Raw genomic sequence first — 14,545 nt, 5'->3', positions numbered from 1 at the left:
GAAGAGGGACCACATGTGGGGGACTGCTGACGCCTGGCAGTCCGCGGACTCAGTCTGCACCCTTGCTGTGGACCAAAGGCTTCGGGGCAGGGCGGCCTCCGCAGGTGGCTTCGGAGCGCTGTGCAGTGCTTCCCGTGTTTCTGCAAAGAGTCAGCAAGTATTTGGGGGGGTGCTCTTTATTAACTAATGTAATTTTCACATCAGTTTTATGGAAGGCAGGCATTAGCATTCCCGTTTTATAGACTAGGAAGTTGAGGTCACAGCTGGTTGAATTGAAGAGCAGGGCTCAAACCCAGGTCCATCTGAGTGCAGGTTCTATGTTCTTACTGCTGTGCTGAACTAGGAGGCACCTTTTTGGTGTTGGGCTTTGTGCTACCAACAGAGACATGAGGAAGAACACAGGCTCACTTCCCTCATTTTCCTCAATCAGTGTGAACAGACAGGCCTTGACAAAGCCTTGTCAAGGAAGAAAGGAAAGGAGGCATTGCCACCCTTTCACGCCTGCTACAGTTGCCCTCAGAGCCAGAGCCCGGCAACTCTTGGCTTCTGACCTCTTTCTGGCTCTGACAGTTCTTACTCTGATTTGTTTGCTCTCCACCTCATTGACCAGGAAAATCCTGCCCGTTTTCCAGGGGCCACCTCTTCTGGGAATCTAGTCTGGACTTCCCAGTGTGCATGTACAAAATACATCCTTGGGCCGCACTCACAGTTTGTCAGAGGTGATATTCAGGCCCTCCATACTTGAAATCTCTAACAGCAGGTCCCAGAAATCTGCACAGGAAACGTCAGTAAAATCTCACCTGTTTTGGGGACATGGAGGCCCCACAGACTACTGATTTCAGCCGACTAGGAGAGTAACTGGAAACATCCTGATGCCGACTGGGTGGTCCTGCCCTGGTTCCTTAGCTCCTCTGCTCAGGGCCCGAGGAGGGTCCCTCTGAGGCTCATGGTAAGGAGGAACAGCCAGACACCAAGTGCACTCTGAGGAGGTCGTTGCCCAGCGTGGTTTGGCAAAAAGAGCTGGGCTGGCAGGAGGCAAGGTGGGAACCTGGCCCCAGGGGGGCAGTACTGGCCTGTGGTCTCCCCTGAAGGAGTAGGGTGTCTATCAAGAGTCCAGTCAGAGCGCATTAGCTCTGTGACACGGATCTCATTAGCTCCCGTGAGAGGTGTCACTGCAGGAGAATCGTCGGCTCAGGGAGATGCTTGTACCAAAAGGAAGAAAGGACAGTGACAGCCTTTTCTCTGCCGCCTCTGCCGCCACGCTCCCTGGGCCGCCCGCCCTCCTCCTCGTGGGGGTGTGGGGGTGCTGGCTAATGAGCTCGTCTACAGTACAGCTTTGCTTTCCCCTCCTTGAAGTTCCCCAGGTCCCTCTGAAGACCTCAGGCCCGGGATTAGCACACACCAAACGCCAGCCCCCCTCTTGCCCAGCAGGGAGTTCCTTCTGATCACCCTGCTCTGCTGCCATCGGCAAGGGAAAGGAGGTGGGGCCAAGACAGAGCCACTGTGGCTGTCAGGGAGGGGGTTTTCACCCTTGGAAGGCTCAGGCCCCTCTTCCTCCCTTGACAGAGTGACCATGTTCACTTCTGTGCAGTGGGTTCTTTCTTTCCAAAGTTGCGGTCTTACCTTCCCCTCCCCCTTACCATTGACATCTATCCAGGCAGTGCCCCGTCCCTATGGGGCACCCTTCTCCCAAGGCACGGAAGAATGTGGGGACAGTGGCCGAGGGTTGAGCGGGTAACATTTAGATCTGGTCTGATCTAAGGCTTTCTGGCTGAGCTAAGGGCCTTCAGAATCAGCTAAAAACCAGTCTGGGCTTTGGAAGACCTGAGGGTGGTGAGTATTGATATAAGGCCCCTGCGGACCTAGTAGCCCTCTCCCTGGCTATCCCAGAGAGGCAGAAAGGTGCTGCTCAGGCCACCCCCGAGTCCCTCCACTTTGGCCGTCTTCAGGTTGGGTTCAGGAGGGGGCAGAGAGAGCTTGAGTATGTGCTTCCTTGGCTCCACCCCCAATCCCCACTTCGTCTACTTGTTTCTGGTGTGGCCCAGAGAAAATGAGCAGCTGGGGATGGGTGGCTATGGGAAGGGATAGCTCTCTAGGCATCGATGGGCTCCACTGGCCTGCCTGGAGGCAGTGTCCCCCCTGGAGGGGTACTCCTTCCTTCCTGAGCTGGTGCCTTCAGAGCCCCGGGGACGTCTGAGGAATGGGTCCTTGCCAAACACCAGGCTCTGGTCTTCAGTAGCAACCACAGGTGGAAAAATGGCTGGACAGATGGACAAGTGGACTGCTGGATGGATGGGGGGAAGGTTCTGGTATATGTGTGTATGTGTTGTGTGTGTGTGATGCACTGGGAAGTATAATCTTTGTTTCCCTACCTTCCTAGCCCCGGCCCGGCCTGGCCTCCCCTTGTCTCTCTCTGTATCTCCTGTCAAACCGTCGCACACGTAAATGACAAAGAAATCAGAAAGACAGATCAATGCCGGCCAAATTAGCACTTGCAGATAGACTGTGCGGGGATGTCAGCGCCCTGACCCCTGGTGATCTTGCAGCCTCCGCTGCTGATATTATGCAAATTGCATCCATCTGGCAGGACCTGCGTGCTGGCGGCTCCTACTCAGAGGAGTAATGGGCTGGGGGTGGGTGGGAGTGTTGGAGCAAGAGTCGGTGGAGTGAGTGTGTGCGTGTATGTGCATGTGTGAGCATGTGTTTGAGTGTGTGTGAGGGTGTGTGGTGCCCACTGAGCACTGGGCGGTGATGGAGTGATTGACAGGGCAGATAAGGGGCTGCATTGGATTCCTTTGGGCTGGGGGATTAGGAGCAGCCACAGATGGGAGATAACTGGACTTCATTTCAGTTTATTTTCCTCCTTATCCCCGCTCCCCACCTTCACTCCCCGAAAAACACAATCTCTCTAGTTTGCGTTTTCATCAATATTTGCAAGTCATTACCACAGGTTTAAGGTGAGAGACAATGTCAGGGCCCAGACCAGGCCAGCCCCTCCCCTGATTGCATCCAGGTCTGGTACCCTGGAAATGAGTGCCATGTGTAGCCAGACCGCCTTCATTCTGGTGGTGTTCACGGCGTGCCTCCTCCCAGGCTCTCAGTACTCCTGGGTGGGGCCAGGCCTCGTGGACCAGCCCCAGACCCACTTAGCTGACCTAATGCCCCCCAACAGTCCTTAAACTGGGCCCTGACCTTGCCACCTGAAGCCTCTGTGTGACATCCCTGCCCCCAAGCTTCCAGCATCGGGTGCTTCTAACCCTGGTATTAGCCCCTTGCCCACAGTTCCTCCTTGACACCTTGTGACCAGGGCCCAGACCCCACCTGGGTGGGGCTTTGGCCTGTAGATGGGGCAACTTGATCTAAATCGCCTTCCAACACCGGTACCCCACATTTACTGAGCCCCTGATATAGTACAGAGGAGTTCCCAGCTGTCATCTCATTCCCAAACCCTGTGAGCTAAGGGCTGTCCGCGCTAGCATACGTGAGCACACTGGAGCTCAGGAAGGTTCCCGTTCACCCCAGGCAGCAGAGCAGGGATGTGGGAGAGCCAGAATTTAAGCATGTATCTAAGGCCAGAGCTCGAAACCACCAAGTTCTGTGGCTTCCCTGCTGTGGCAGCAGACCCAGACACTCCACAAATCAGCATGCCTGGGCCTGTGGAAGGGAGCCACCCTTGTAGAGTGGGCAGACACGTTCCTTCCGCTCCCAGCCTCTGAACACAGACCCTGACCCAGACCAGAACCCCTGCCGGGCTGAACCAGACCAAAAGGGACAGGATTCAAACACATGCCGCCCTCAGGAGCAGTGTGTCTGAGACAGTCGGTCTGTAGCAAGAAGGACGCACAGAGGACAGAACGCACCCAGCAGCTGAGCCAGCCCCAGGATATGTCACCGCATGTGGCATCGAGGCCCCTGCAGCTCAAGAAGAGGGGCTGAGCATCTCGGTCCAGGCAGCTGTGGTGGCGGAGGGTAGAGCTGTCCCAGGGGCCCCTCCAAAACTGGGTCCCCACTGTACCCTCCCACCAGGCAGGGTTGGAAGCCGAGAGTGCTGGGGACATGTCCGGGGACACGTGTGCAAGGGGAGCTTGTCCTAATGAGGAGAACATGGCTGCTAGTTAGGCGAGGGGCGGGCGGGGAGCCGCAGAGCTGATTGAAGGCAGGGGCAGGGGTCAGACAATTAGGCCCAGATCCGGCCGTTTGATGTGAGTTCTGAGGCCTCAAAGCCTCCCTTCAGCCCGCTCCCTCCACTCCCTCCTCTCCCTCCTCTTTCCTTTCTTCTTCTGCCCAAAGGCAGGAAGGATGGAAACGCTTACTCTCACTGTTACTATTATTAAACTCTGCGGCAGGCCAGCCAAACCCCAGGACTCCTGCCCACAGGGGGCACCCCAGGCCCCCAGGAGGCTTCTTGGGCCCCAGGGGGCATCTGGCCAGAGGCCAAGACCAACCTGAGGGCAGGGATGAGCTGAGCTCCCAGCACAGGGTAACCTTGCTCCCTTTCTTGCTTCTGAGGCAGGAATGAATAGGGCTGCCCAGTGGAGATTTGGGCCTAGGGCTGCTTTGACCATCACCTCCTGCAACCACCTAGTTCTTGTCTGTTCTGTCTGGGGTTTGAGGGTGAGGGTGTGGTTCATTCACACGCACGCCCCATCACACAAATAGTTGTCTGCAGCAGTCACACCAAAACCCTGCTCTGCAAGGTAGAGCAACATAGAGCCGCACAGCCCCACTGTACTGTCACACTCACACATCGAAGTAGAGTGTCTCTCCGACCCTCCCCCCATGTCATAGTCACACATACCATCACAGGGACCCTCACTTTCATCACACCCAAGGTCTTGCACAAAACCCCTGTCTCCTGCAGCAGGGTCCTTGGAGCTGAGCCCCCCCTAGAGTGTCTGGGAACAATAGTCAGATCCTGTGTCCGGGGTGGGTGGGAGCTGGGCCCTTCCAGTCCCCATCCTAGGAAATAAACCTAGAGAGCAGGTACTGACCAGAGAGTGGGAGGAAGCCAGATTGGGGGGGCAGTGGGGAGAGGGAGGGTGGGAGCAGAGATAAATGTTAGCTCATTTCTTCCGTAATTAGTTACTCCCTCATCCCCGCGTTGTAATTGTGAACAAGCTGTAATGTTTAATTAGTCTGTAAATGAAACCCCAATTTCATAATGGCCTGGCTGACAGGGCTAAGTGAGCAGGGGAGGAGGCAGCGGGGAGGTAATAGGAGGGGTCTGTGGGGGGGGAGCGGTGTTGGGGGGCTTTCAGTGGGGAATGGCTTGCAGGATTACCTCCTCTTCAGCCCCAGCCTGGGTCTAGGGCTTGCCCTCCCCAACCCTTACCCCACACCAAGGTGCTGTCCTCCAGCCCTCCTTACAAGAGAAAAGAGGAGCAGGGAAGAGGCTGGCACCCTCCTTCCCCACTCCCTGTCTGCCCTCCAGTTCTCTGTGGGGTTACCACAGTCACAGCCAACCTATGTGCTTCTGGTTGGAGAAGCTGGCTCTGGGGCCCAGGCCTTGTGACTCTAGCAAGCACGATGCTGCCTCCCTCGGTCCAATTTTCTTCCTCCTGAGAGGCCTTTGCCCCGCACCTGGACCTCAGGATCTGGTCCTCCACCTGAAGGAGGCAGTGTTGGCAGGGGATAGGCCCCTCCTTGTCCAGTCCTGCGGCTAGGCGGAATCCAACACCTGTGCCAGGCTTTCACCCCAGCCAAGACCTTGCTCTCCGCGGGTCTCACCGCAGACTGTGATAAGCTGGAGCTGCCGCAGGGGGGAGCCCCCGGCCCCACCGCCGGCTCATCGGTCTCCCTGTCTCCCCCACAACATCCTCACCGCCTGCACACGCCCCCGCCCCGCCTGCTGCAGCCATAAATCTCAATTTACGAGGGCGGCTCTGGTGGGGGAGGGAGGCAGCGCCGCTAATGATGGCTCCTCAGCCGGATTTTTCATGTTGCACAGTCATAAATTTTTAAGAACAGCATGGGCAGCACGTTAGCAAGTTATCGAGGCTGCCTCCGTGCTGGCTGCCTAGCTCCAAGAGATTGGAGAAGCAGGCAGGGCGGAGGCAGCATTTGGGGCAGGGGTGGGGCCCAGCAGCCGGACTTGTCTGCAGGCAAGGGTACTGTGGGGCCCAGCAGGTAGGCCAGCGTGAGCCTTTGCGCGGGGCCGGCTAGTTCTGCCCGAGCGGCCGGGAGCCAAGGACAGGCACAGGGTGGGAAGAGGTGTGTGGGCACACAGACCATGGCGTCGGGAAGTGCTGATGGATGCCTCTGATCCAGGACTTGACACCGTGATGTACAGGGAGCCTGGAGACATATGGATTTTCAAAGTGGCCACTTTGAATAGAATTACAAACCCTGACCATGTGCACAGTGAAGCCTCTGCCCTGGCAGAGCTACATTTGGTTCAAAAATGAGGTGGGGCCATTTGGGGATCATTCTTGAGAACTAGGGTCCCTGAAGCCACCAAGGGATCTCTGGGGAAATGCCCACAGAGGGGCAGACCTATGGATGTGCTGGGGCCTAGATCCTAGAAACAGGATGTCCTTGTTCTGGTCAAGACTCACCACTTCCAGGTTGTGTGGTCCTGGATATGTCATTCACCACTCTGGGCCTCTGTCTCTTCTTCTTTAAAGTGGGGTTGATGGTGACTCCAACCTCCCAGGCTTACTATGAGGAGAAAGGAGGTAATGCATTTGAAAATACTGTAGACCACCCCACCCTCCCTGCCCACTGAGTACCAGTTAGCTCATTTGTCTATTTTAGATCTCTGTAAAAGTTCTGAGGAGAGTATCTGAGGGAAAGATCTTTGTGGGGAATTGTGGGGCTTTCATTCAGTCCTGAGCAGTTCAGTCATTCATTCAGAAGATGTTTGCTGAGGTCTTCTGGGGGCCCAGGCCAGTGCTGGCTTTCAGAGGTGAGGAAGGTTCCTTGCAGGGAGGTGATGTGAGCACTTGTGGCTGAGGCAGCTCAGGGTTCCCAGCCCTGTGCCTGGTCCCCATGTAGAGTCAGTGGGCCAGATCCAGCCTGGTCCTGCCAAGGGCACACCTAAGCTTCAGGCTGCTGAGGGGCCCACAGAGGCCTTCACATAAGCCCCAGGTTGAATGCCCACCTGTGTTTCCTAATCGGTGCAGTTGAGGAGTAATGATCATGACCATCTCAGAAGCCACAAGCAGAAGGTCAAGAAATCGGATGTTTCTCACGTCAGCAAAGGTGGTGTGAGTGTGCATATCAGGTGTTCAGGATATGTCCATGGCCGTCCACCAGGAACAAATGCTGGTCGTGTAGGGAGAAGAGCATCCCCAAGCTGGGCCTTGTCGCCCAGTCCCCTACCCCTTCTCAAGTCTCTATCCTCATGCCCTCTGCACTCCAGCACAGGACCCTCCCCCATTTTCTGGAAACTGCCATTCCTTCTCTCACCTCAAGGCCTTCCCACATGGCTTTATGGTCCTTAGGAGCCCCCCATTCCCATCCCTTGGCCTGATTAACTCCTGCCCATCCTTCAGAGAGCAGCTCAAAGTTTGCTTCCCCAGGGAAGCCTACCCTGACTCTTAGACTCGGTCAGGTCCACCCCTGGGCACACCTGCGTACCACCCAGCACTTGCCCTGCTCGGCCTTTCCTCACAATCCTAATTAATAGTCCTTTAACACCTCTCTCCTCAGCTGGATTGTAAGTTCCCTGAGGGCAGGAACTGACGCCTGTTTGTTCACCTTGTATCCCCAAAGGGTAAGCTTGTGTCTGGCTCGTGTAGGCAGATAGTAAATAAAATGTGTTGTTTTGAATGAAGTTGAGCTGAGGTGGCCGTGGCCCACCCCTGGGTGCCAGGGCAGGGGGAGGCGGCGAGGGCAGTGCCTGGAGCTGAGGTGCTTCCCATTAGTCCTCATGATTAATTCACAGCCACACTGTGATGGAGTGGGCTTGTCCCCAGTCAGCGCCTCCGCTGGGGCCCACCTGTTAGCGACAAACAAACAAAGGGGATAAATAATGCATTGGGAGCTGAGCCAGGCAAGGCGGCGGTATTGAAATTAATAGGGATTAGCTGAGCAGCTTGAGGATGAAATATTTACCAGGTGGGACCGGGCTTCAGGGAGGCAGCCCCCCTCGCAGAGTCCCCAGGCAGAGCCAGGCCCTTCCCCAGGGCATCACTGCTAGGACTGGGGAGTCCCACCACTGATAACTGCTGCCCCCAGGTGCATCAGTTTTCTGGACAGACTTGTGGCCAGACTGCTGAGAGCTCAGGTCCCAGCCAGTGTCCCGGCCCAGCAGGTCTTGGGGAAATCAAGATACTAGGAAGGAGGGGAGGTGGGGAAGGGGCCCAGCCCCCAGCACTTTGGAAGCTGAGGACAAGGACCTTGACTCATTTTCAGGGCCCCGGCACGTCTAAGTTTCGGGCAACAGATGTCAGGGCTGTAATAGGTTTGCCTATGATTTTGCCTCCTAGCCTTCCCTCTTTCTTTTCTTCCAGTTCTTCCTTTTTTCCACTTAGCATGTGTTTACTGAGGGCGTCTACACAGGTAACATTAGTGCCCATCGGGTTTGGGATCTAGCAGGAGGTGACAGAGAAGGATCTGTAACACAAACATGAGGGCCCAGGTAAGACGCATGAGGAAATGATAGCAAGGGGCGGAGCTTTCCAGCAGAAGGAGGGCGTGCCGAGAAGCAAAAGAGCCTGAACTCCTGGATCCAGCAAGAGAGTGGGGAAGACGAGGCCCAAGGGGGAAGCTGGGCAGATCCCCAGAACTGTATAAAGAAGTCTGGACGCTGTCCTGAGAGCAGTGAAGTGCTATTGGAATGGTGGTGGTGATTTTAATGATCAACTCTTAAGCTTTTTACTTTGAACCAATTTTACTTGCAGAGAAGTTTTCTATACATCTCTCAACGAGCTTTCTCTCATGTTGGCATCTGACATAATTGCAGCAGTTATCAGCACGAGGAAACAAAAGTGGCTACTATATTGTGCCCTACACTGGAGGGCTTCCTTGGATTTCAGCAGTGTCGCCAATGCTGTCCTTTTTCTGTTCCAGGATCATTGAAGGGTTTTAAGACAGGGAGTGAAATGACCAGATTTGTGGCTTAGAAGGACACCTTGGAGGAGATTGACGGGGGCAATGCAGTCTCCTAGGTGAGAGGTGGTGGTGCCCTTGACCAGGGTGGTGGTAGTGTGAATATGGGGTTAGAAATCACTGGGATATCTATGGTGGATAAGGCTCAGGGCTAGATGGAGAGTGAGAAGGGGGCCAGTGGCAGCTCTAAGCAATACCTGCTCTGTAAGGACAATCAGAAGAAAGACACGTACAAAGAAGCGGAAGGAGTTGGGGAGGGAGGGAAGATGCTGTCACCGTAGCCCCGGGAGAAGAGCTTCAGGACACGAGTTAGTCCACTGGGGTGATCTAAACCACTGGACTTGAGCCCTGTGAGGTTGGAGGAATCATTCGAGAAAGTGGTTCAGTAGGACGAAGGTGGGGAAATCAGGTTGTAGGGCGGGAAATGGGGGAAGGAGGCCTTGAGTGTTGACTGGGAAGTTTGGCTATGAAAGGGAGGAGAGGTTGGGTACCAGTCACGGGGAAAAGAAGTTAAGACGAGGTTGTTTTTAAAGATGGGAGAGATTTGATATGTTTACATGCTTATGTTAAGGAAGCAGTGCAGAAAAACCATTGCGGCTCTATCAGAGAAAAAGGGGCTTGCTTAGCATGGAATGCCCCCCAAAAGGAAGTATGGTGGAGAACCCAGGTAGAGTGAGGGCAGGCTTTAGAAGTGCCATCAGGACGCACCCTCTCCTCTCCCTCTGTAGCAGGTAAGAGAAGAGCGTCCCCTATGTCTCCTGTGAAGTAGGTGACCAAACTGTGGGAGAGGGGTCGGGGTGGGGGACTTGAGAATGGGGGAAGTAGAGAAAACGCGACATTGCTGCCAGGGAGAAAGGGAGAGAGCGTGCACGCTGATCAGGAACATAGGAGGCCGGCTGGGTGGCTTTATACAACCAGGTAAGCTTGCGGACTGATTGTAAGGGGCACAGATCTGTATGGTTGCCATGTTCTCTAGTCACCCTCCGCCCAGATGCAAGCAGAGAGAAGGCAGTCTGGGTTTTTCCAGGCAAGGGTGATGGGAAGAAAAGGGAGCAAGAGAGTTGAGAATATTGGCAAGAAAGGACTGAGATGATCACCCATGGAAGGCCGGCTCCTGTGTGAGGTGCGTTGGTCATGTTGCTAGGATGGGAACTGCTTGGTACATACCCGATAGCCATTGTCTTCCTTCCTCACTAAATGGAGCCCTTGTATCACTAGGGGCAGCAGCGTGTGCCCAGTTAAAACACCACTTATTTGGGTGCCTGGGTGGCTCAGTGGGTTGAGCCGCTGCCTTCGGCTCGGGTCATGATCTCAGGGTCCTGGGATCGAGCCCCGCATCGGGCTCTCTGCTCAGCGGGGAGCCTGCTTCCTCCTCTCTCTCTCTCTCTCTGCCTGCCTCTCTGCCTGCTTGTGATCTCTCTCTGTCAAATAAATAGATAGAATCTTTAAAAAAAAAAAAAAAAAAAACCCACTTATTTTAGTTCCTTGTGCAGCTAGATAACGGTTACATCCCTGAGTTCTGGCCAGTGAGGTAAAAAGAAAAGCATGCGAGACCTTTAGGAATGATACTTTTAAAAGGAAGTGACTCAGCCAGGAAGTACATTGTTTTGCTGTTCCTGTCTTCCTCTTTCCTGAAATGTGGGTGTGATGCTTGGAGCTCCTGAAGCCATTTTGGACCAGGAGGTAACCTGGAAATTGGAAGCAACATGCTGAAAAGGGCAGAAAGAAGTAGTCTAAGCCCCTCGTGGCTTTATGGAGCCACGGGGCTTTCAGGCAACTTAGATCACAAACCATAGACATAAACAGTTTTTCTTCATTCAGCTGCATTTTTTTCCCTCTCCGTTTTCATGTGGGTTCCCGTCAAAACCTTACTCTTTTAGCCTTTCTAGTGGAACATGGCCTGTGTCTTGCGTTATAGCAGGAAACAATTTGGTCAGATGTTTCAAGAGAGCATAACAAGAGTTACCAGCTTCCTGGCTCGAAATAACAGCACCCTCATTGCCCTTTGCTCCTCCGCCCTTCAGCCAAGTTTATGTTATAGGGCCCATTTGTTCTGTCATTCTCTCCTGTCCTTACATTCTGGATCAGTTGGTATGCTTCTGGCTACAAGAAAAAAAAAACTCAATGCAAGGTATCTTAAATAATTGGATTTATTGGAGTGCCTGAGTGACTCAGTGGGTTAAGCCTCTGCCTTCGGCTTGGGTCATGATTCCAGGGTCCTGGGATCGAGCCCCACATCCGGGGGGGGGTGTCTCTGCTCAGTGGGGAGTCTGCTTCCCCACCCCCCGTCTGCCTCTCTGCCTCCTTGTGGGCTCTCCCTGTCAAATAAACAAATAAAATCTTTTTAAAAATAGGATTTATTAGCTCACAAAAGTTTGGAGATAAGGTGATCCTAGGATTAGTTAATTCAGCATCTCAGCAATGTCATAAAGGACCCAGACGTTTCCCATTTTTCTGTTCTGTTATCTTCAGCATGTTCTTCACAGGCTAACTCCTCTAATGGTTGGAAGATGGCTTCTGCAGTCCCAGACATTATATGCAGACATGAAAACATCCGGCAGAATATAAAGGACTATTTCCTCCCCGTGTTTCTCTTCATAAGAGTGAAGTTTTCCGTGCAGGTCCTTCAGCAAACTTACCCGCATTCTCACTAGCCAGAATACACGGCCACCCCTATACCAATGACCCACAAGGGGGCAGGGATCACCACAGGTGGCTCAGACCCAAGGGACTCACCCCTGGTCCCATGAGCGAGGAGTGGGCTCTGCCAGGCTGGCAGCAAGAGAATGACTGTTGGGTAAGCAGTCACAAGTATACGGGGGAGAAAGTAGACAGGAGGCAGGTGGTGTATCCGGAGAGAGCAGAGGTATTCATGTTTCAAGGTTCCAGTGAGATGAAAGAAAAGTGTATTATTGCCAGTAACTAGGGAGATTTGAATTTAATATTTCAAAGGAAGAGCAGTGGAGGATGTTAGAAAGGTAGAAGGTGTAACTGTGGAAATGAGTAGAAATGGGATACAGCGGAAACGGTCGTTAGTGCTGAGGTCAAAGATCCCAAGAGGCTGGCTGCAAGTTTCTCTAAGGACAGGTGGTAGAGGCTGTGGCAGGCAGGTCTCTTGGGAAGGAGGTGGTCAGGGTCTGGATTGCCAGCACATGCTTCTGAGAAAGGCCTTAGGCTGCTAGCACATGGGTCTGGGGACAGGTCACAGGTGCCTGGGGCAGTGCAGGCAAGTGGCCTAACCTGTCTGTATCCAGTGTTGGCATTTTGGAAAAAATCTACCCTGGTTGGTCAGGCCATTCTGGAAGGGGGTAAGGCCCCTTCCTTTTGGAGCCACTCGGGTACCCTCAGAAGATAGTGCCACGGGAGACCCCTAGGGACAGGGTAAGGTGGAATGGGGCAGAGGTGCTCAGCTCTGCTCCTCACCCCACTCCTGGCCCGGTCCCCTTCACTCGGCCTTGAGTTATCTCGCTAACCTCTGGCTCTTCTAGCTGTAATATCCCAGAGTCAGGAGGAGGAGGGCGAGCCTTCTCAGCCCCTCTACCTGGATGGGGCCTTGGCTGGGAATGAGTGGGGGAGGCGGGCACCCGTTGTAATGGCCAGAGCAGCCGCCCTGTTACTACGGCGTATTTCACTTTTAATTCTGACATATAATGTAATGATCTTTTTTAAGGCCCGATGATATTATCTGCCTGACTAGATTATTGAGTCTTCATCATCTCCAGATAAATTTATGGCCAGGACGAGGCTCAGGATTTATCATCAGTCAATAGAGCTCGATACTCTAACAAGGCGTGTAATAAGATATACATATTTAATGATCCAAGGGGAGGAGCGCTAATGGGAGCCCAGAGTGAGTGGTCCACAGGGCCAGGGCTCTGCCCTAGAGCTGCCATAGCTGTAGGGGCTATGGTGCCCCATGGTCCCTAACCCTGGCTTTTCTCCTGACCATCTCAGTGTCCTTCTTGTTAACATCCAGAGGAAGAGGAGGCAATAGGGAAAGGGTTGGAGCTGGGGCCTGGGCCTCTTCAGCCCAAAGAGTGTAGAGATACCCCGCCAGGGAAGTCCTTTCCCTGCTTCTGGGCCTGGGATGGGGGTGGAGGGTAGTGGTGTCCTTAGACCTGTACACCCAGGCCCCTGAGCGTTAGGGCGGGCCCACAAGGGGAGGGAGTGCTGGGGCTGCGTACCCAGGCCGCGCTGATGGTGACGGATGGTTTTTCATTACAGCCTCTCAGGTCCTGCCCGCGCCCTGTGTGGAAATTCTATTTATTCCCTAATTTGTAAAAATTCCCTCTTTATCTGATCCCAATCAGGGCGGGGTAATTGGCTCTCTGGGGCAGCGGCTGGGGTCCTTGATGAAGAGCTATGTGGATGTACCCAGCCCGGCCCCCGCCCAGCCCGCCACCAGGGCCCACAATTAATAATGATTTGCAAATGGCAGACAAGCAATAACACAGAAAGATGTGGCGTCCGCGCTGCCTCTTCATTTCCTCCCCTCGCAGATATAAATGGCCACAGAACAAAAACCCAGCACTATAAATTCTGGAATTAGTTATTCACTGGGATAAATGGGGCCTGGAGCCACCGGCCCCTCTCCCACCACCCTTCTTGTCTGCTTTCCCTGATCCAGGTGTGTTTGCGGGCCTGACCCCTGGCTCCTCTGTACCTTTGGCTTTTGGTTCAGTTCCACAGTTCCCTCCTAGACCCTTCTCCTCCAGCAGTAGCTAGCCCTTCCTGTGTGGCCCAGAGTTGGGAGCGGTCACCTGCTCAGGATCTGTGACTTTCTCAGCCTCCGCCTCCACTCATTGACCTCTTTTGGCTGCCTAAGCTGGCTTCTGTCCCCTTCAGCACTAGGGTCTAAATGGAGGTGACAGGTCCTGCCCAGCTTGGGAGTCTAGTTCAGGATTGGTCTTGGGTGTCTTCTTTGGCATTTGGGACCGCTCCGGTCATTTGTGTGGCCAAGTCTGAGTTGGGTTTCTGGTGACCAAATGCGATGTGAGTGACTTATAAGGCTTTGACGCCTGCTCGCCGGCCAGGCCGTTGCGGGCTGTTGGCATAGGCGTTTCCGGGCACTATGCCCTCTCGGCCGGGCACATCCTCTCCCCGCCCCCCAAGTGGCTGTGAGCTGGCGGGTAATGGGCGTGTAATGGCCTCATTTCCATGCCCGGCCTCCAGGAGCGGCGGTAAGTGTTTGATTGCCTTAATTTCCAAACACATCATTATCCCAGCTTTACCAGCGCTTAATAAACACTTTATGAGGATTTTTTTAAAAACATCTTCGGTCCGCATACTTCTCTGAAGTGATAAACTCTAATTAAGTCTAATATTTAAAAATATGGTAATGGTGAGTTGTTTGAATAAGTGGACTGCATTTCTGTAATTTCATTATTACGTAAAACACGCTAATTATTTGGAGCGCGCTTATTACGGAGAGAGAAATCGCCTGCTAATCAAGATGAAATTGCCTTTTCTCCTTATTGTGGAACCACCGTCATCC

The 14,545-nt window shown here is 53.8% G+C and overlaps 1 protein-coding gene across 6 annotated transcripts in view; it reads left to right on the top strand.

The window, feature by feature from the left end:
• ERI3 (ERI1 exoribonuclease family member 3) overlaps positions 1-14,545 on the top strand; it is a 126,290-nt gene that overhangs the window by 104,258 nt on the left and 7,487 nt on the right. The gene's annotated exons all lie outside the window — the stretch shown is intronic.

The sequence above is a fragment of the Neovison vison genome, chromosome 2, assembly GCF_020171115.1.
Source record: "Neovison vison isolate M4711 chromosome 2, ASM_NN_V1, whole genome shotgun sequence".
In the NCBI taxonomy this organism is placed as follows: Eukaryota; Metazoa; Chordata; class Mammalia; order Carnivora; family Mustelidae; genus Neogale; species Neogale vison.
The sequence above is the reverse complement of the archived record's forward strand: the minus strand, read 5'-3'. Positions and strand labels throughout refer to the sequence as shown.